The sequence below is a fragment of the Euleptes europaea genome, chromosome 10, assembly GCF_029931775.1.
Source record: "Euleptes europaea isolate rEulEur1 chromosome 10, rEulEur1.hap1, whole genome shotgun sequence".
NCBI classification, from domain to species: Eukaryota; Metazoa; Chordata; class Lepidosauria; order Squamata; family Sphaerodactylidae; genus Euleptes; species Euleptes europaea.
Genome location: NC_079321.1, coordinates 15,909,107 through 15,931,952, shown reverse-complemented (window position 1 = coordinate 15,931,952; position 22,846 = coordinate 15,909,107).

Genomic DNA, 22,846 nt, shown 5'->3' with positions numbered 1-22,846 from the left:
GAGTAAAATATAGGATGCTTCCATCTTCCAGCCTCCAAACCCAGCCTTAGCCATATGGATAGACGCTACTATCTATGCAGCAAATTATTCTAGAAAAACTGGTGCCATGCTAGCTGCTTTTAAGGTTTAAATGTGGCTGTTCTACCCAAATGCTTTCCCTACTGTACTATTTCACCCCATCTCAAAAACTTGCTGGTGCTAAACGGAACTAGCCCAAGATTCTAACAAGAGTTACGCAATTGTATTAGTAACGCAAGTCGTGTACACAAAAGTAGGACCCCTGGAGTAGCAAGCATATCAGCATCCAACTACTATTTCAATTAACAAATTAGACGGATAGACAGGCATTAAGAGGAAGAAGAGATGGTTTTTATACGCTGACTTTCTCTACCACTTAAGGAAGAATCAAACCGGCTTACAATCACTTTCCCTTCCCTTCCCAGCAACAGACACCCTGCGAGGTAGGTTGGGCTGAGAATGTGACTAGCCCAAGGTCACCCAGCTGGCTTCATGTGTAGGAGCAGGGAAACAAATCCAGTTCACCAGATTAGCCTCCACCGCTCCAAACCTCTGCTCTTAACCGCTACACCACGCTGTAGGAAACTAAAAGGACACTAATGGCTCAAGGTAATGGCGTGGGTTCTAATCCTTGCTTCCGCCTGCACCCCTCTTTGTCTGTTCTGGAGGAGGTCCGTTACTACAAAGTGAAGAACACTGGCCTTGAGCCTACTGTAGAAGGAATGTGCTCCAAAGGGAAGGGTCGGCTCTGCAATGAATGAGCCGCCTTGAATCTAAGTAAGAAGGTAAAGGTAGTCCCCTGTGCAAGCAACAAGTCACTACTGACCCATGGGGTGACGTCACATCCCGACGTTTACTAGGCGGACTTTGTTTATGGGGTGGTTTGCCAGTGCCTTCCCCAGTAGTCTACACTTTACCCCCAGCATTTGACCGACCTCGGAAGGATGGAAGGCCGAGTCAACCTTGAGCCGCCTACCTGAAACCAACTTCAGTTGGGATCGAACTCAGGTCGTGAGCAGAGCTTGGACTGCAGTACTGCAGCTTGACCACTCTGCGCCACAGGGCTCTATCTAAGTAAGAAAGGCAGCCAATAAATGTCATGAATAAATAAATGGAGGGTGCTGGGCAAAGGGAAGCAGATTAAAATAAACCAGTGCGCTGATTGACCCAAGGAATTGTATGTGTGTGTGTGGGGGAACACACCTCCTAATATTGCTCTGCTGACACCTGTGAAAGGAGTCACATGGTGCTGAACAGGACAATTCCATCGCAACGCCGCTGATGTCCCTTGTTGCCCAGTCAGCAAACATCTCAGATTAGTTTAGATTTTCTTTCTCTTATCAGCAGAATGCTCCAGCAGGAGGTGAGAAACAGCCTTGCTACAAGTGAAGACACCTTCTGCATGTGGAAGGACACCTTCGGATCACACCTTGTTCTAATTTTGGCTCTATCATCAGGTTTTCCTGCAACAGAGCAAGAAATTCTGCGCCACAGCGTTAAGCCAAAAGGACTAGAAAAGACTGCTTCCTTTAACAAAAGTTTCTATAATGTCAGCTTGGAATGATGGTTCCATTTCAGGAAAAAACGAAGAAACAGAAAAAAGCTGGACTCAATTCAAAAGATAAGACAGGTAAAATGTGCAAAAAGAACACAAAAGAACAAAGTATTTGAAGAAGGCTAATCAGACTCTGTCACTACACAAAGCTGCCTCAAATTGATAAACTTGTTTAACATCCATTCCTGAGAAAAGAAATGGCCACGGATGGCATGGCGACAGCGACGCCACAGTGCCTGCAAGGAGATTTTGCGGCCGCAGTGAGCAAAAATTGGGGGTTTTCTAGTGAAAAATCTGAAAATGGGGGGAAAGGCCCCATAGGAAACAGCTAGGCTGCACCACCAAAAAGGTGGTGCAGCAGTGCTGTGGCATAAGGGGGCGTTCCCGGCCTGAAAGGGGTTTGGCAGCTGCCCCCAAAAAGCCCTGGGAACGCCTCCTGAGATGCTGGCATGAGGACTTGAGCCAGAAGGACATCGGCAGGAGGCAGTGCTGGCGTCCTAGGGCCACGCTGCCGCGGCAGTCCAAGGGGGCCAGCATAAGTGCCCCTCCGCCATGCATCCATGCCAGTTTGCAGAGCACATGTGGCACGGACACCGGCATGGGGGCACACCACCTCCTAAGCATATTTGGCCCCCAATCTCAGGCTGTAAATATATTTTTCTCTCTGAAGGACCCACAGCAGCTCACAACAACAGGGGGGGAAATTACAGTTTAAACTAAAACAACCTATTATCTTGGGCTGGTGCTGGATCCAGCGGGTCAGCTTGTTCAAGGCCACGTGGCATGAGCTATAGGTGAAGAATGAAGGGCCAAGAGCCCTTTGGCTTGTGCCTCTGGCCATGCTCAGGCTTTCTGTATGGAAACCAGAAATGAAAGCAAAAACATAGCTCTGACGTTAGATCTGGCAACGATGTTCCTGCCCATCTACACTCCCAGCTTGCAGGATGGTTAGAAGAAGAGGAGTTGGTTTTATATGCCGACTTTCTCTACCGCTTAAAGGAGACTCAAACCAGCTTACAATCACCTTCCCTTCCCCTCCCCACAACAGATACCCTGTGAGGTAGGTGGGGCTGACAGAACTGTGACTAGCTCAAGGTCACCCAGCGGGCGTCATGTGTAGGGGTGGGGAAACAAATCCAGTTCACCAGATTAGCATCCGCCGCTCATGTGGAGGAGTGGGGAATAAAACCCGGTTCTCCAGATCTCAGTCCACCGCTCCAAACAGAAGAATGACTTAATTCTCCCAGGGAAAAGGAAACATAATGGATTTATGAAATTCTACGTGGCATTATGGTTTCAGAAAAACCACAACATTATGATGCTCTTTGAGCAACATTGCCATTCCAGACTTGCGTAATGAACCAATCCAGTTCCTAAAGGCAAATCCTGTAACCACACATGAGGCAAGAGCAAAGAGAGGCCAGGCAGCATGTCTCCTGGGCTGAAGGTGTTCCCAGGCGAATAGCCAAAGCCTCTCACAGACGGTTAATCAGTCTAACAAATATTTGTAACAACATTAGAGTGCAGAAGGCCCAGAAAAGCAAACTAACTGATTGTTAGCTTGTTAGGGGAAGGGTCGTGGCTCAGTGGAAGAACATCTGCTTGGCATGTAGAAGGTCCCAGGTTCAATCACCTGCATCTCCAGTTAAAGGGGCTAGGCAAGTAGGTGATGTGAAAGACCCCTGCCTCTGAGACCCTAGAGAGCCGCTGCCAGTCTGAGTAGACAATGCTGACTTTGATGGACCCAGGGTCTGATTCAGTATAAGGCAGCTTCATGTGTTCATGTAACTAGCATAAAAAAGAGAGTTCCCAAGCATTTCATGCCTTTTGGGGAGGGGCTGTGGCTCAATGGTAGAGCCTCTGCTTGGCATGCAGAAAGTCCCAGGTTTAATCTCCAGTATCTCCAGTTAAAGGGACAAGGCAAGTAGGTGATGTGAAAGACCTCTGCCCGAGACCCTGGAAAGCAGTGGCCAGTCTGAGTAGACAATACTGGCTTTGATGGACCAAGGGTCTCTGATTCAGTATAAGGCAGCTTAATGTGTTCAACAGAAAAACTGGGGGGGGGGGTTTCTGTTTTTTTCTAAAAATTCTTTTTTAATTTTTCCAATGGAAAAGCTGGAAGTTTTAGGAAGCACTAAAAAAAACCCTATGAAACATTCTCTCTTTTGCAATGAGTGAAATACATTTTAGGACAAAGCTTTACTCATTCAAAAAATACAGTATGAAGAAATTCGATAATTCATGTGCATGTTACAACACGTTTTCAAAGATATGTTCATCTTTTTAAATGTGGCTAATTTTGCACACAATTAATATGTTATAAAGTGTATAATGATAATGTATGAGCTAAATAAGCAATTAAAGTCTGTTTGGATCACTGTTTCCCACATGCCAATGTCACATTTTGTAGTTTTAAGCCCAAAGAGGCTTGTTTTCACTTAAAAGACTTGGAGGTCATGAGCAAAATTTCAGAGAGAAAATAAGTCCCCCCCCCACCCCCCACCCCCCGCCTTTATTCGGAAATCCAAATTGTTGGTGGGCTACTCATGATCACTGAGGGTTGGTTCACACAGTCATTCTGCGATGAGTTCTCTCAGCCTCGTTCCTGCTTCAAAATGCAGGATTAAATGAAACAATGAACTCATTTTCCACCAAGTCTTGGCAGTGATTTCCAGTACCAGAAAAATTCAGATGGAGGAGGGGAGACAGAGTAACTCCAGGGATGGGAGAAACGGTGTGGTCCCAAAGCTGGCTCCTAATTGGTTCACTGAGAGGGACTCAGCATCAGCTCTAGGTTGGTACTGGACCAACTTCGCAACAGAAGTCCTGTCTACAAACACAATAAATCTCATTAGTAAGCCACACAGTTGGCTAGGAGGAATATGAAGGAAGAACGGGCCAGCCTCTGCACAGAAGAAATGTACTTATTCTACTGCTTTATAGTAAATTACAGCCCAATGATGCTTTCTTAATTTGGAAACTAGCAGTTTGCTGGAGCTATTGAGAAAACTTATAATTACTTCACTTAATATGGTACCTAAAAGCCAGCAAACAGCTAACGTTTTAGCGATGCTTTGGGTAACACCCTAGAGCAGAGGTTCCCAAACTGTGCTCCAAGGAGCACTTGGTGCTCCGCGAAGCATCTCATAGTGCTCCGTGAAGAGGCTGGAAAGAAAAATATTACTGTCATTTGGTTTAGTATGTAGGTGCTAGGTTAAAAATTAGTGCTCCATGACCAATTTCTCTCCTGAAAAGTGCTCCATGACTCAAAACGTTTAGGACCCTCTGCCCTGGAGGACAACAAATGGGATGCATGTATTAGGCAGGAGTTGAGAAGATAACTTGGCAAGAGAAAATGCAGAATAATTGGATTTGAGGCCATTGAGGGCCCTGTGCCAGCCAAACACACAAAGCTGCCTTATACTGAGTCAGATCCTTGGCCGGTCAAAGTTCACAATGCCTACTCTGACTGGCAGCGGCTCTCCAAGGTCTCCGGTGGAGGTCTTTCATATCACCTCCCACCTGATCCCTTTAACTGGAGATACCAGAGACAGAACTTGGGATCTTCTGTATGCCAAGCAGATGCTCTGCCATCACCCCATCCCACCCTCCTCTTCCTCATCCTCCCTACAAATGTGCAGCTACTCAGTCTACCCAGGATTCCAAAGGCCCGTTGCATCATGGGGTGGGTCTGCTTCAGCCACTCAACCTGGAAAGCAGCACTGGTCTTGTTCCTTAGCAGATGCTAGATAGTCATTAGAGGCTCCTAAAGTCCAGTGCAGCTGCAGAAAGCAAGGAGCTCCTCAGAAAGCCTGCATTTCTATCCCAGGTAAAAAAACAAACTGAGGAGTAGGGTGATCCCCAAAGGGATTGGTTCCCACTCCCTGCTTGTTACCAAGCTCAGACGTTTTCACTGTGCAGCTCACACTGGGAGGGGCCCTCCATTGTGCTGGATATGTTGGCTGGGGAAAGGGAATGGCTGCACCCTCCCTCAGATCACCACTGGCATCTGATAAGAAGCCTTGCCAACCCTCCAGGCACTAGCTGGAGATCTCCTGCTATTACAACAGATCTCCAGCCGATAGAGATCGGTTCACCTGGAGTTGCCGCTTTGGCAACTGGACTCTATGGCAGTGAAGTCCCTCCCTTCCCCAAACCCCGCCCTCCTCCGGCTCCGCCCCAAAAACCTCCCGCCAATGGCTAAGAGGGACCTGGCAACCCTACTGATAAGCCATGCATCTTGTGAAAAGGGTGTGGGAGCAGTCTGGAGTGAAAGGGTGTTGATATGGATGGAAGGGGGTGGCAGTAAGGAGCGCAGGAGGGAAGCAGTACATGGAAGAGCGCTGACCAAAATGTTTGGGGAAACTCATCAGAATGAGTAGCCCATTCCAAGTGACTGCGTTTGGTGGGGCAGAATCCCAGCTGTGCCTGGGACTCTTTTCTGGGCTTCCTAGCCACATGTGGGGCTTGAAAGTCAGGTATTCTATGCCTATGCCTTCCCAACGCCTCTCTCTGCAGTCCTTCCTGCCCTGATATATCTGGCTGGTATCAAAGCCAGGGCAATTGGGGAGAAGTTGATACCACATCAACAAGGATCAAAGGGAAAAAAATGTTAGGAGGAAAAATATTTACTCTCTGGAAGGTTGACCTAAAACAGAAAGCATGTCATCACAACACAAGGAGATGAGTCACATTTTTATTTTTGGATTTTATCAACAGCACTCAAGGAAGTGCTCAACAACAGAAGTTCGTTTAGCCGCTCTCTGAATCTGAATAAAACCAGCACAGATTCATCTTCACGTAGCAACTAGAATGATCTATCCCTCCATATGAAGCCAGTTCTGTGGCCTTTCACTTCCTACGCTTGTTTAGAGATGTGAAGGGCTGGGGGGAAAAATTGGGGAAACCGAGAGGGAGGGGATGGGTTTTTTCCAAGGACCTCATTCTTCCATTTTGGGGAGCACTGAATAAAAGTTATTCTATTGTAGACATAAACAGCATTTTCAATAATGCTTTTTGTTTACAGGTAAACTTTTTTGACAACAATTAATATGCTATAATGCGTTTAATGATAATACATTATTAAATGTTCACTGTTTTCAGTGTTATAAAGTTTAGTTTAACATCGTATGCTGATAATGCTACCTATTATGATTCTGAATTTCCATTCAAATAATACTTTCTTTTGTTTACTACGGAATTTGTTTTCTGCCTTCAACTTTTATTTTTCCCTCCCTCTCACATGGCAAAAAATAAGTTGTACATGCTAGGGTATCATAGGGTGCAGCAGTTTGCAGCTCTTTAAGTATTTGGGTATACTTGCAATTTTCCTTAAAGCAAAAAAGATGAAGATACTTGTAAATTCCATATATATGCCAAATAGTACTAAGTCATAAATTATTCATTTTATGTTAAATTGGTAAAACAAGTTCTGGTTTGATAGGAAAGTATTACATATATTTCAGTGGAGAGCTAGTGAGATGTAGTGGTTAAGAGCGGTGGTTTGGAGCAGTGGAATCTGATCTGGAGAACCGGGTTCGATTCCCACTTCTCCACGTGAGCGGCGGAGGATAATCTGGTGAACTGGATTTGTTTCCCCACTCCTCCACACGAAGCCAGCTGGGCGACCTTGGGCACGTCACAGCTCTGTTAGAGCTCTCTCAGCCTCACCTACCTCACAGGGTGACTCTTGTGGGGAGGGGAAGGTGACTGTAAGCCGGTTTGAGTCTCCCTTAAGTGGTAAAGTTGGCATATAAAAACCAACTCTTCTTCTTCAATGTCCCCCAAAATCTCTTTTAAAACAACAACAACAACAACAGGGGAACAAAGGTTTTTTTACATGACTTCGTAATTTCCTGAGATTTTCAGTCTCCACGCCTGCTCTACCAAGAAATGATTCTCACAGGCAGAAATTCACAAGTTTGTCTAGAAATATTCAATTGCATGTAATTGCTGTAAAGTAAAAATTCAGCAAAAAAAAAAACACTGAAAGGTAATAGAAGAGTCAACATTTCTTACAATAAAATTCGAGCAATAAAGTTTAGATGGTGGCATCCCAGAGATAAAAAGCGACACCCACAACATTGCTTTGGCTCGCATACGACTCTACAGTTTCATGGCTCTTCTAGATGCTAGTGAATGACATTATATTTAATCCGGATACAAAACTGAATAATCATTCCATCACTATATTTTAAAGATGCAGAAACTATTCAGAACTATTCAACAGTGATTAAATATTAATAAACTGACATTCAGCTTAAAGATTTGGGATGAAGTGGACCATGACACTGAGGGAAGATGAAAACAGTAGGTTCAATCTGTACCGCTGTGACGGAGGAGTCTGGCCAATAAAGTTTGAGCCGTCATACACTGGTTGACTGAAACAGTGTGTTGAAAGTGCATTTAAACTCTGAAGAAATTTGGGTTAACATGTGTTTAACTACCACCACCCTGCAACAGCAATTCTCTCGAAAAGAAACCAGTCGCCTCAGCAGAAAGCTGTGAAGCTCTGTTGTCACAGTAACATTCAAACAGCCGCTGTTAAGGAATGCTAAGGAGCATGCTAAGAAAGGAAGTAAATAAACAAATCCGTTGGTAATCCTGCCTTCTGCACCCCGGGCACGTTGACAAAACATTTCATCATTCCGCACAATAAGGAACTCACATTAATCCAGCCATCAAAATAAAGTCTGGGTCACGTAAATCTAAAATCCACTGAGTAGGTGATCTGTCACAAACAACCCCAAAGTAAAAAAAGGTCGCCAACTATTGCCATGGATGGTGCCAGTCGCTCCTGGAATCTACTCCTGCAGGAGGAACACTAGGGGCGAAAACGCACGGTCGCTTTAGCCTCCTTTATTCCCGGACATTTGGGAGGACTTTCATTCATAGGGTCGCCATGAGTCGGAAGCGACTTGACGGCACTTAACACACATACATTCCCGGTTTCAGCCAGGATTCAGCCAGGATCGAACGCGTGCATTTCGCCGAACGTGCGTTCAATCCTGGCTGAAACAGGGAATAAAGGAGGCCAAAGCGACCATGCGTTTTTGCCCTCGAAGTCACTGAAAAGATCCTCATGGAAGAGCCTGACCAGAAGGAAGACTTCAAAGCAAAGTGGGGAGGTGGAGTTCCGAGGTTTCTCACCTGGTGTGGAGGTTACATTATGGGAAAATGGCTGTTTGGATTTAATGAGGCGAGAAAACCAGCATGGAGACTATTATCTCTCGGTGTTAAGGAAATCAATAAAGTCTATTCGGATTACAAATGTTTAGTTAAATAACCAAATTACCCATACCGTTTTAACAATTAGCTCCCTCATAAGCATTTTTACATATGGGGTCTTGTCGGTGTTTGTTTATTTTACACCTAATGAATACTAAGCAATTAAGGCTTTCAAATGGGTTTACCTTGAAGGGTAAATGATAGCAGCAGAATATGATGGATAAATAATGAAGAAGCTGAATATACAAAACTGATTAAGTCTTGGATGGCTCATTTCTGAGCAGTTTGGAAGTGGACGCTGGGATTAAAAAAAAAAAAGCCACTCTGCAGTTTGGCAATAGTACAGCTGGGTCTTTCTAATATCTCACCCCTACCCTTCCACAGGGGAGGGAAGGCGGTAAGGTACAGCCTGATCTCATCAGATCTCAGAAGCTAAGGCTCTGCAGAGGAAGGCAATGGCAAACCACCTCTGCTTCTCACTTGCCTTGAAACCCCCTTGCTGGGGTCGCTATCAATTGGCTGTGGCTTGACGGCTCATTTGACTTGAGTCTCATTTAAAAAAAATAGATCACTAGCATAAATCATGTGGCCAAAGCATATCACTTTTCAATTTTAAGTTGAACTAAAGTTCCATACATTTCTGGAAAGAAAGAAAAAATGCTGATTTACAGGACAAGGTTCTCGCTTGACAACTGATGACTGTAACAGTCAGTTGGCTTGCAGCATACACCACCCGGTGCCATTAGGGATAGAATCTAATTGTGCAAATGGCAAAACTGGCCATAAGAGGCAAAGGATTCTGCAGCTAATTGGTAACTCAATTGACAAATGTTTTGCAGCTTAATAGATACATGTGAGTATAGTTCAGTCACAGTTACAGGTGAACATGGTTACACAGTAAGGGGTTTCCAGCGCCTTGCCACTTATACATCTGATCAGTGAATGCATTTACCACCCCCTATCCAGCACTGATAGGACTCTGACTGCCAAACATTTTGTCACAAAGCTATCACAGGGCAGGAATCCACAAGGGGACAAGAGTTGACAGTCATGTACCAAAGCCGCCATATTCAAAACTGCCAAAATAGAGCTGCGCGTTCAAATCTATACTCGATATCAGTCAAGCACCAAGGAAGAATTTAAATATAATTTAACGTGTGATGGTATCAACGCATCACAAGCAGCCAAAACCTATTCTACAGAGATGGGCGCGATTTAGAAATGAAACCATATTTTGTCAAGAGCATTTTTTTCTGTTCCACTGCATCGGCCTGAACTTATTAATCTGTCACGCCTGCTCTTCAGGAGGACTGAAGCAAACATAGAACAAGTCTCATTTGACACGCTATCAACTGGCTGTTTTTTCAAACGCGGCATCAAACCCTGTGATAAGGTTGATTACACAGCCTCAGTCTATTTTTCAATAGTACGGTTGGTTCTACGTGCTGTGTGTTTTTGCAAAGCATCAGAGCGCCCTGCTGCTTGCTGAATGAGAGCCACGTGCAAAACAAAGGTTTCCGCACCAGCATCTTGACCAGCAAGACAAACGATCGGGTCAGATACCAAACAAAGAGCTGGTTATGAGACCAAAGAACAACAACAAAAAAAAGTTACAATGCAAAGTCACTAACCAGAACAAGGCACTAACTGTATTACAAATTATTTGGATGAGTTTAGAGCTCTAAGGGGGTGTTTCCGGCCTGAAAGGGCTGAGAAAATGACATTTTCATACACAGAAACAAAACCATCCGTTTTGAGATCCTAAGGTTATACATCTCACTCCACGAATGCAGATAACAATATTATTATTTATTGTTTCCTAGTCACATAAGCTTTATTACTAGGTTCATGGTTGTGTGTTTTCAGGAAAACCTGGTTATTTTTGTTCAGAACAGGTGACAATTTTAACTGTAAAATGTTTCCCACGAGACAGAGGATGAGGTCTCCCTTTGCTGTATTTGGGAGAAAAGCAAGGAACCTACACAGAAGATTTACTTTTCTCTCTCTTTACATAACTCTTCAGGCCAATCAGACTGAAGGAAGAAAGAACTATAGCTCAGGGACTTCCATGTACTTTTAAAAATGCTGAATGCTCGGGGGTGGGTGGGTAAAAAATTAGTGAGGAAATGTGGTTTATTTCCTGTTTTCCCCCTCAAAGACCCCCCTTTTTGGAAAAAAACTGGAAGTTTTGGGGAGTGCTAAAAAAAACTCATATGAAACATCTCTTTTAGAATGAGCGACATGCTTCTTAAAGTAAGGGTTTTTTCATACAAAATATATATTATGAATAAGTCAAAGAACTTTTTCAATTTTTCCAGTTGGGAAATTTTTCACTGGAAAAAAGCATACCTACTATTAAATATTTACTCTTATTGAGTGAGGAAAAACCTCCCTTAAAAAGCATTTAACTCACAGCACTTATCGAGTCTACGACGACTTTCAAAAATGAGACAGACTGAGATGGAATCAGTTGGCCCTTCTTACAGTTCACTAGGAAGCCACGCCCCTCAAGACAATGGGCGATGGTCTTGAGATCCTGTAACACCTATCTCCTGGAGAACAACCAGAGCAGGAGCTTATTCAGGTAGTGAATGTTCCTTTACCTGCGTTGGCTATCAGCAAGACCATACATTTGGCGAAGACTCCTAGGAGAGACGTTAGGCTAAATAACATGGCCTTGAACCAGAAGTGTGTTGATTTTCATGGGAGAACCTCAGGAAGTGTCTATGGCCTGGCAAGATGGGAACAAGAAGATACACTTCTGTCAAGTCTTTTGAGGTCATGAAGATCCTCTGTCTGAACAGCCTCAGTAAGAACAGCCTCAGCAATGGGTTTAAGAGTCTCTGTTTTATATCTCTTACAAGCCACAAACTTGTTCAGGAACTTGAGATCTAAAACAGCACACCAACCTCTGTTCTTCTTTGGAATTGTAAAAAAAAATAGAGCAGATACCTAGCATCTTTGCTATTATGGAACAGGTTAGACTGCCTCTATTTCTGGTGTTCCACATTCCACAGCATCCCTGTCTGTACCTTTTGACGAGGCACTTGGAGATCGCTGAAGGTATAAAGCTGTTCCATGGAGTGCTAAAGAATTTAACAGAGTATCCAAGGGTGATGGTTGTCTTGACCAAGTTGTCTGAAGCAGCACGCCCCAAACATGACCAAAGCCTGGGGGTGGAGGCTACATGCTGTCAGGTATGTTGTAGGCACTGCTTGACCCCATTTTTTCATCTGAAGGATTGTCCTGTGACTCGAGACTGGTTCGAATGATGGACCCTGTTTGGACTGGGTCCAGGAAGACCATGAAGATAGGACAAGCCCTAAGCGGGGTCGTATCCAGCCAGCTTTTTAGCTCAATCTCACCCAATTCTCCTCCTTACTACAGCTTGTCTCATGTGGCTTCTGTCCATGAAGGTTCAATGATCTCTAGCACAGCCTTTTGGGTGATCTAAGGGGACTCCTTTCTCTATCATCAGCTGAAAAGCTGGTTGGCTTCAGTCCATGGTTTCTGAAAACCTTCTTCCACATCATTCTGCCTGCCAGTTCATTCCTGCTTCTGAGGCCCTCCTTTCCCACCCCACAGAAGGAGGGAAATGACTAGAGGCAGCGCCTTTTCAGTGGTAGTGCCTAGATTGAAGAAGCCACACCCTGGCCTAGAAATTCACCTGGCACCTAAGTTATTCTCTTTTTGGCACCACGTAAAGGGTAACTCTCCCTGGCCTGGATGGCCCAGGCTAGCCTGATCTCACCAGATCTCAGAAGCTAAGCAGGGTCAGCCCTGGTTAGTATTTGGATGGGAGACCCCCAAGGAAGTCCAGGGTTGCTACACAGAGGCAGGCAATGGTAAACCACCTCTGAATGTCTGTTGCCTTGAAACCCCTTCAGGGTTGCCATAAGTTGGTTGCAACTTGACAGCACTTTCCACCACCAAAGTTAACTATTTGCCCAGCCCTTGGTTAATTCTGTTCAACACATATTGAAATATAAACCAATAAAATGAATATCTGTCTTCTTGGTTGCAGCTGGGTTTTTTTTTTTTTAATCGACCCTATAGTTTGGATCTTATTCTGCTTTTCTTGTCTTTTGATGCTTCTGTAAGTTTTTATTGTTTTGTTCTGGTAATTACTTTCAGTTTGGACAAGTTTTTAATCAGTCCATGCTTATTTACTTCTCTCTGTGTGTGACTGTTATTGATGTTTTGATCAACTTTATTTTTCCCACTTGCCTGGGAGAAAAACAAGCTGATGAATAATAACTAAATAAAAGCAAAGGACACTTTCGTAAACCAACTCAACCAGCTTTCTGGAGAAAATAAATTAATTGAATAATATTATATAATATTTTGATTAACCTTGTTCTACATATTAAGTACAGATCTATGAACATCTATTTACACAGATTTGCCTGCAGCAAAAAGAGCATACGCTGTATAAGACTTATCAGTTAAACCAGCTTCATACACGTAGTGGGAGTTTTAAGGATGCGTATTCATAAATATGTCATTTTGATAAAAAGTTTTATCAACTTAAATCAAGTTTTAACAAACAGTGTTATTTGATGTAACTGTCTCCTAACTATTCTATAAAGAGCACCTTTTAATATTTTCATTTCTTTTGTATCCTTCTGTGTATGTGTTGTGCCGTCAAGTCGCTTCCAACTCATGGTGACCCTATGAATCAATGCCTTCCAAAATGTCCTATCATTGACAGCCTTGCTCAGATCTTGCAAACTGAGGGCTGTGGCTTCCTTTATTGAGTCCATCCATCTCTTGTTGGGTCTTCCTCTTTTCCTGTATTGTGCTTTTATGCCAATAAAGGAATGATGATGATGATGATAAAAAGCTTTAATCCTAGAAGCATTTGCTTGGAAGGCTGGATCGACCTATTACCCCCCACCCACCCCAGGACTATTCTGGGTCTTCTGAAAACACTCAGAACCCAAATCCATGCGGTTCAATCAACATAAATCAAGAAATGGCCTACAGAAAAAAGATGGGGTGGGTTGTCTCAGTCTTCTTTTGCCTCATTTCTTTCCCAAGCGGCTAAACCTGGAAGCAACTGCTTTATCCACACTACTGCAAGCAACTGCACTGCTGGAAGCAACTGCTTTATCAGCCCACCTCTTGACTGATCAGGACTGTGCCACAGAGACATGCCCACAAAGCAATTGTGACACAAGAAGAAGGTGACAATGAGTTGCAATCAATTCAAGGCGACCCACTCCAAGCGGCGTCCCAGGCAAGACACAAGTAGAGGTGGTTCGCCACTGCCTTCCTCTGCATAGCAACCCCAGGGGAGGGGCTGTGGCTCAGTGGTAGAGCATCTGCTTGATATGCAAAAGGTCCCAGGTTCAATCCTCAGTTAAAGGAACCAGGCAAGTAGGTGATGTGAAAGACCTCTACCTGAGACCCTGGAGAGCCGCTGCCGGTCTGAATAGACAATACTGACTTTGATAGACCAAGGGTCTGATTCCGTATAAGGCAGCTTCATGTGTGTTCTTCCTCAGAGGTCTCCCTAATACAACACTGTTTAGCTCCCAAAACCCCAACAAGACTGGGCTAAGCTGGGCTATTCAGGAGTCTTCCTAAACACTTTAAAACAACAACTGTTTGGCAAGAGATGTGCGGTTGAACCACCAAAGAATCTCACAATGAAGAGAGGCAGGAAGAGGGAGGAGAACTATGGAACACACAAAAGGGTACAAACTGTGAAGGTATTAATATATCTACCGAGTTATGAAACAATATCCTGTCCTCTGCTCCACCAGCATGATTTTAAGAATGATTGTAGGTGCCTACACCAGTTCCGGAAGGTGCCAGGTAAACACTGCTTGTCAGATAGAGATCTCATTGAAGTTTAAAAGAGTCCTCTGGCGGAGGCACCACAGAGTCATTTCCAACGAGTGGGGCTATGCACGCGCACCCTTTCGCCACTACCACCCATCCAGATAGGCAATTCTAGTTAAAAACGGTGAAAGCGCTCTGGCCCTTACAACAAAAGTGGAACTGAAACAGGATCAAAAGGGAGATTTGCAGCCATCCAAACCCTACGGAAATGTATATTCTTGGCCACAAGCAACCACCCTTTACTTTATTTATAGGTGGCCTTTCTCACTGAGACTGAAGGCAGATTGCACATCTCATAAACAATATAATCGGACTAGGATTACAGAAATTTAAAACAAAGCAAAAAGCGTTAGAGTTGATGTGTTAATAAAGAAAAAGGTATTACGTAGGTAGAAGAAGAAAGTTGGTTTTTATATGCCGACTTTCTCTACCACTTAAGGGAGACTCAAACCCACTTACAATCATCACCTTCCCCTCCCCACAACAGACACCCTGTGAGGTAGGTGGGGCTGAGAGAGCTCTAACAGAGCTGTAACTTGCCCAGGGTCACCCAGCTGGCTTCGTGTGTAGGAGTGGGGAAACCAACCTGGTTCACCAGATTAGCCTCCGCCGCTCATGTGGAGGAGTGGAGAATCAAACCCGGTTCTCCAGATCAGAGTCCACCGCTCTAAACGACCACTCTTAACCACTACACAATGCTATCTCTTGTGCAGGGAAGTAGGATAGTACACACTATATGCAGTAGCACACTGTACAGTCCTGTTCCCATTACTAAAGCACCCTCCTGAACTATTGTTTTAATATAGCCTCAGTGGAACAGGCTTCCTCGGGAGGTGGTAAGCAATCCTTCCCTGGAGGTGTTTAAGAAGAGGTTAGATGGCCATCTGTCAGCAATGTTTTATTCTATAACCTTAGGCAGATGATGAGAGGGAAGCCATCTTGGCCATCTTCTGTGCATGGAGTAGGGGTCACTGGGGTTTGGGGGGGAGGTAGTTGTGAATTTCCTGCATTGTGCAGGGGGTTGGACTAGATGACCCTGGTGGTCCCTTCCAACTCTATGATTCTATTATTCTACCTTTACAAAAATACCATCCTTCACACTTCTGTTTTACATAGTTTGCAGAAATGACGGAAGTGTAGGAGCTCTCCTAACCTCTTCAGGCAAGCCATTCCATACGGTGGGGGCCTCAACAGAGAACTACTTCCATATGCTCTCCTTCTCCATCCAAATAAAGCACGTTCAAAACCAATAAACTAACCCCAAAAGAGGCTGGCTTGCAACATCCTGCAACAGTCTTTGATCTCACAGGATACCACTGTGTATGAATTCTTTTCCCTTCCATGACCAAGGAACGGCACTGGGAAGAGTGTTACGTAACAGAAAAATCAGAACAGTTCCCCAGGGAGCGGTGACAAAACCTGAAAAGAATGGTCTGGTCTTTGCCAAACCAGCTTTCCTTTGCACTGCTGTGCAAAGAGGGCTTTTAAAAACAAGCAGATCTCCTGTATTGTATTGTGTTCTTGTAGAGAATTGTGTTCAGTTTTGGGCACTATAATTTAAGAAGGGTTTAGACAAGTGGGAACGTGTCCGGAGGAGGGCAACAAAGATGGTGAGGGGTCTGGAGACCAAGTCCTATGAGGAAAGGTTGAAGGAGGTTGGTATGTTTAGCCTGAAGAGGAGGAAGAGAAGGAGGAAGAGGAAGAAGAGTTGGTTTTTATATGCTGACTTTCTCTACCACTTAAGGAAGAATCAAACCAGTTTACAATCACCTTCCCTTCCTCTCCCCACAACAGACACCTTGTGAGGTAGGTGAGGCCAAGAGAGCTCTAACAGACCTGTGACTAGCCAAAGGTCATCCAGCTGGCTTCAAGTGCAGGAGTGGGGAAACCAACCCGGTTCACCAGATTAATGTCCACCGCTCATGTGGAGGTGTGGGGAATCAAACCCGGTTCTCCAGATTAGAGACCACCGCTCTTAACCACTACTTCATGCTGGTGATATGATAACCATTTTCAAGAACTTGAAGGACTGTCATATAAAGCAGTGGTTCTCAACCTGGGGCCATATGGCCCCCCAGGAAATTCCAAGGGGGCCACAGGTGAAAATTGCGTAAATGGGGGACCACGGCGTGAGACTAGGGGGCCACAAAGGGAAGTGAGAAGTGAAGAAAACAGAGTAGTGAACAGAGACGTGACCGTGCTTCCCAGTGGATAGATCGCCATGCGCACTCTGCAGCAACATCGCTTCTGCTTCCTTCTCCCTCCCACTTCCGCACTCCACCGCTGCGTGCACCAAGCTGTCTGCATTTCGTTTGTCACGAACAAGGTGCGTGGCTGCAGCAGTGTCCGTGTGGGGGGCGCGGTTTCTTCATGCAAGTGTAACCCTGAGTCCACTTGGGGAGCTAAAGAGCAGGGGTATTTCTTCATTGCACTTCTATGCATCGTTTGCAAGGGTAGATTTTTGTATCGCTGTAATCTTGTGCAAAGGTGGCAGAGGCTTTGTTCTCCCTTATATGCGAACACTGTTGTTTATTAGCGTGTTGTATTCTCTTTTTGTGGGGTATTTTTTTTTGTAAATTTCAGTTTTTCAATAAAAACTGTATGTGTGCATTTTGTGTAGCTGTTTATGTTTCTTTGTTCCTTGGCTATTTACAAACAAAACATTTAAATAGCTACCTTTCTACCGGTAGGACAGGGGGGCCACAGGAAGGAAACAAGGTCGAAAGGGGGACACAGTCGGAAAAAGGTTGAGAACCACTGATATAGAGGATGGTGCGGAGTTGTTTTCTGGATACTGAAGGTATCCAGATACCTGCGCATATGAAGGAGCCTTATAGCAAATCAGACTATTTGTCCATCTGGTTCAACAATGCCTGTTCAGACCGGATAAGCCCTTCCCAGCATCAGCTAAGCAAGTTCCTTTTCACAAGAGGCTGTGCCGAATTCGGCATACTCGGCAGGGATCCCTGGTCTTCCAACCAGCATATAAATTCCTTTGAAAGACCCTTCAACTTCTTTTTCAACCAATGTTCTAAACTTACTTGTTCTCAAAACAGTAGGTTCCCTCCCCCCCAATTTAATTTGGAAAGCTGGGGAAACCTGCAAATGTTTCCTTTTATTCATAGGGAAAGAGATCACGTTGTACTAACTAGAGAATACCTTGCTGACTGGATTACGTAGGATTGGGCTGCAAATCTAAAGCGTAATCCTAGCTGCAGATTTCGCCTGCCAAATTGCTTCAGTGTCCGGCGCGCTTCAAAAAGCATTCCCAGGTAGCAGCCGACTTCATTCCCTGCATCAAACAGCCTCCAGTGGTGATGGGCTCCCCGTACCAAAGTACAGCCCATCAGTATTAAATATCATGAATTAAATTGTTTCTTCCATTACCTCATAGAGTACTATCACATTTCTCAAGTCCCCTGCATGATATAGAGGATGGTGTACTAGAGTAACTAAAGCAATGGGAATGGCAACATTTTTCTTTAACTGCCATTGTTATTTGAACCTGGAGAGGGTCGATCCAATGCTCGGTTTCTGGTGCTTTCCCCCCTTTTTTTGCTCATCTTATCTGGCGAGGGGACTGAGATCTGAAGCAAAGGGATCATAATTCCTATTTTTCCGTCTGTTACTGGTCAAAAAATGGTTAACTTCTTCAACGTGGCAGGGATGATCTTATCCTGAGAAGAGGCAGAAATAGCCTCTTTGATGTGCGTTTGCGTCAGTATTTCTGCTTTTTAGGTTTTATTCTATAACAAGAAGTTTCTTTTCTGTATGAGGTAGCAGTTTCCAGGTTTCGGTTCTATTATTATTTTACCGCAGACTGCCGTCATGAACAGCCAGCTTCTGGATATGATGGCTGTTTGGATCCCTGTGAAATAGAACCTCCTGGATTTAACCCTGAGAAAAGCCTTCTGGCAGGACAAATTGCAACTCAGACATTGTCGACTGATGGAGGATGTTGATGGGATTGATCATTTCCAGGCTAGAGAGAATAGTCGATTGTGCAGAAGTCTCTGGTTCCTGTTACTTCAAAGAGGACTGGTGTGGTGTAGTGGTTAGACTGTTGGACTAGGACATGGGTCAACCGGGTCCGAATCTCTTACTCAACTATGGAAGCCCACCAGGTGACCTTGGGCCCGTCACAATCTCTCAGCCTAACCTCCCCTCCAAGGTTGTTGTGGTGAGGATTAAGTGGAGGGGGGGTGATGTGAAAAGCTTTTTAGGGTCCCCGGTCAGGAAGAAAAGCAAGATATAAATAAAACGTAAGCAAATAAATAGAGACAGAGACTGAAAGCACACTCGCATAATACACTGATCCATGAACAGGAATTCCAGAATTAAACAACACTCGCCAAACTTTGAGCAGCTGAGTGGGAAAGTATCTTCCCCTTCCCACTGTCTTCCCAACCAACAATATAACTCCCTTTGCTGCTGAGGCTACAGAGCTGGAAGGGACCACCAGGGTCATCTAGTCTAACCCCCTGCACAATGCAGGAAATTCCAAACTACCAGAGTGGCTTTATGGAAAAACACTCTAGATCAGGGCTGTCAAACAAGGGTAACATCTGGCCCTGGTAACAATTGAGTTTGACACCCCGACTCTAGATGGTAGGGAACAAGGCCCTCGTTTCTTTTTCCAGTCATGCGCCCTCTCCTTGGCTGCCCAGCTGACCGCTCACCTCCAAAAGGTAACCCCAAAAGTGAAAGAGGGAGAAAGAGAGAGACCAACTGCTCTTCTGAAGCTGCCTTTCAAACGACATTGGGACATGACCAAACTCAATTTCTGATTGCTGATTTGTAGTCAAGTTGTGGCTGGCTGAGGAAAGAGGCAGTAAACATGCAAGCATGACAGCAGGGATATTCCGATGAGGTGAAGTTCCACGTAGGAGTGTTTGCATCAGGTTAGACACCATTTGCGAATGAAAACATAGCAAGAACAATTGTATATTCATATTGTGAGCGCCAAATATGGTGCATGCATCTACAGGATACACTGGCACTAACCTATATATATATATAATTCTGAAGGTGGTCCCTATGCAGATCAGAAAATAAAACCAATAATGGGGCCAAGGATAGGGTTTTTTCTCTCTGAAGACCTGGGGCATCCCCTAGGATTGCAGGAAAATACAGTTGCAGAAAAATAAAAAAGAGAGGGGAAATTTAAAAATTACTTGTTAGTGAAAAGGCCAAGGTCTTGTGATGCTAAGTCAGCTGTGACTTGATGGCAAAAAAAAAAAGTTTAATTAAACCATGGTTTTGTGTTAAATCTGAATTGACACATTAAGAATTATAAATAGGTCGTAACTTCCATGCCTAGACTACTAGAGATCTACAGCCAGGGTAAGCGTCACAGTGGGGGACACGATGCATACTGGGCCAGTTTAAAGGAGATATGGGATGCATGCCAAGTCTCACTGGTAAATATTTCTCCCCCACCAGCATGGCATTTAAATGAGGCCTTCGTTTAGGCATGAATGCACCTAGCGATAGCCGGTTAATTTGCAACAAGAATGAAAACATGTTTCTTAATGAGTTCAGGAACAAGCTCTAAGAATCACACGTGCCCCGTACGCACATTTTTAAACTTTTACTCTGTATGTATTCAAGCCCTCTTCCAAGTCATCAATACTACATGCAATATATATTATATAATTTTAATTTAACTTTATTTAGTTCCCCAGTGAGGATCCAAAGCTGCTCCCCCATTCTCCTCTCGCCTACATGAAGCATTTTTCTGCAGAATCTGTTCTACTCTTTTGAGACTCTCTATAGAGGACAGGGCAGGAACAGCAAATTGTTCCAGAAGAAGCGACTGGGCCCCTCACTTTGCTTTGGACCAGGTCCCTGAGAGCCAGCATAGTGTAGTGGTTAAGAGCGCGGACTCTAATCTGGAGAACCGGGTTTGATTCCCCACACCTCCACATGAAGCCTGCTGTGCGACCTTGGGCTAGCTACAGTTCTCTCAGAACTCTCTTAGCCCCATCTCTCTCACAAGGAGTGGTTAAGAGCGGTGGTTAGGAGCGGTGGACTGTAATCTGGAGAACCGGGTTTGAATCCCCACTCCTGCACATGAGCGACTGACTAATCTGGTGAACCGGGTTGGTTTCCCTACTCCTACACATGAAGTCAGCTGGGTGACCTTGGGCTAGCCACAGTTCTACCAGAACTCTCTCAGCCCCACCTACTTTACAGGGTCTGTTGTGGGGAGGGGGAGAGAAGATGATTGTAAACCGGTTTGATTCTTCCTTAAGTGGTAGAGAAAGTCGGCATATAAAAACCAACTCTTCTTCTTGTTGTGTGGGGGGAATTGTAAGCCACTTTGAGACTCCTTTCGGTAGAGAAAAGCGGAGTATAAAAAACAACTCTTCTTCTTCTACTACTAAACGGCAGAATGGTCTCCCAAGGCAAACGCCATTTAAGGCAGCAGCATGGACAACTGGGGGTGGGGGAACATAATTTATTACTACTAGCCATCTTTTCTGCACTGACCCGGCTCGCCTGATCTTGTCAGAACTTGGAAGCTAAGCAGGGTCAGCCCTAGTTAGTACTTGGGAGGGAGACCACCAAGGAAGTCCAGGGTCTCTACACAAAGGCAGGCAATGGCAAACCACTTCAAGCTGTGATTGGATGGAAAGAAAGAAAGAAAGAAAGAAAGAAAGAAAGAAAGAAAGAAAGAAAGAAAGAAAGAAAGAAAGAAAGAAAGAAAGAAAGAAAGAAAGAAAGAAAGAAAGAAAGAAAGAAAGAAAGAAAGAAAGGCAATACTTTCTAAAATGTGCCAGTGAAATATGCATAGCCATATTCCATTCAGCTATCAAAACAGCAATGAACACACTGAATTTCACCAGTACAAAAACGTAAGCTTCCAGCGCTGGGAAAATGTAACGGCATGCAAGGGCAGGGCTGTGAACCAACAAACAGGAAAGGTGGCGACACATTTGTACACTCTGCTTCCAATTGGCTTTTCAGGAATGTCATAGTGGCATACAAAGATAGGCACAATATAAAATTAAGGAGATAAGAGCAAACATCACAGGCAGTATGAACAGCACAGCGGCGGCAATAAAGAAGGCTAGATATTATGTAAAATGCTATAGTGAACAGAAGTGTTTTCAAACTCCTCCTCCCCACCATTAAAAAAAAATCAAGATGTCACATAGAAAATTTCCCTGGAGAGGGCATCCCAGAATGCTCAGACTATTTGGCTCTGCTACATGGGAACACTCCCTGACCTGGATGGCCCAGGGTAGCTCGATCTCGTCATATCTTGAATGCTAATCTGGGTAAACCCTGGTTAGTATTTGGACATGAGACCACCAGTATCACTCCACAGAGCCAGGACATGGCAAACCACCTCTGTTCGTCTCTTGCCTAGAAAACTCTGCGGTCAACATAACTCAGCTGCGTCCTCATGGCACATTCCACCACCATATGTGAATGCCAGTTCAGCCCTCTGCAAGATGGAATTTGGAGCTGGGTCTCTATAACTGACCTTAGATCACAGGGAGATTGACATGGAAGAAACCTGGCTGGCAGCATCACCAAGGAGGAAATATAGCATCACCAAGGAGGAAATAACAAGATCAGGCTGTCGCTTGCCCTTCCCCAATAAATATATACCTAAGCGCTGTCAAGCTGCAACCCATTTATGGCACCCTCACCAAGGGGCTTCCAAGGTAAGTGAGAAGCAGAGGTGGTTTGCGATTACCTTCCTCTGCAGAGCCTTCCTTGGTGGTCTCCTACACAGGTATCCATCCTCCTTAGCTTCCAAGATCTGCTCAAATCGAGCTACATCATACTTCCTTCCCTCCCATTTATACTGTTTTTATTGCATGGGAGCGGGGTATTTTAGTATATGTTGTTTTTAACTGGAGTTGATGCTAAGTCTTCTTGAGTGACCCCAAAAGGTAGCATTTCCCCCCCCCCTTACATATACAGCTGAAAGAAGACAGAGCCGAGAAACCCCACAGAAAGTGACTCCTGGCTGTGCTTTGTTTGTCCAGCTGCTCTTCTCCTCTCAGAAGCAAAGGAAAAGCAGGCATGCACATCTCAGACAATGCAAGCCAAAATAGGAAAACGAGACGCTTGAATAATTAGAAAAGAATGCTGAGTATGTTAACCGGCTCCCGGCTCTGTCTTGGATGGTGGGCCACCGTGCCTAGGCCAGATCCCACCAGTGGAGAGCAGGGGCTGGCAGGG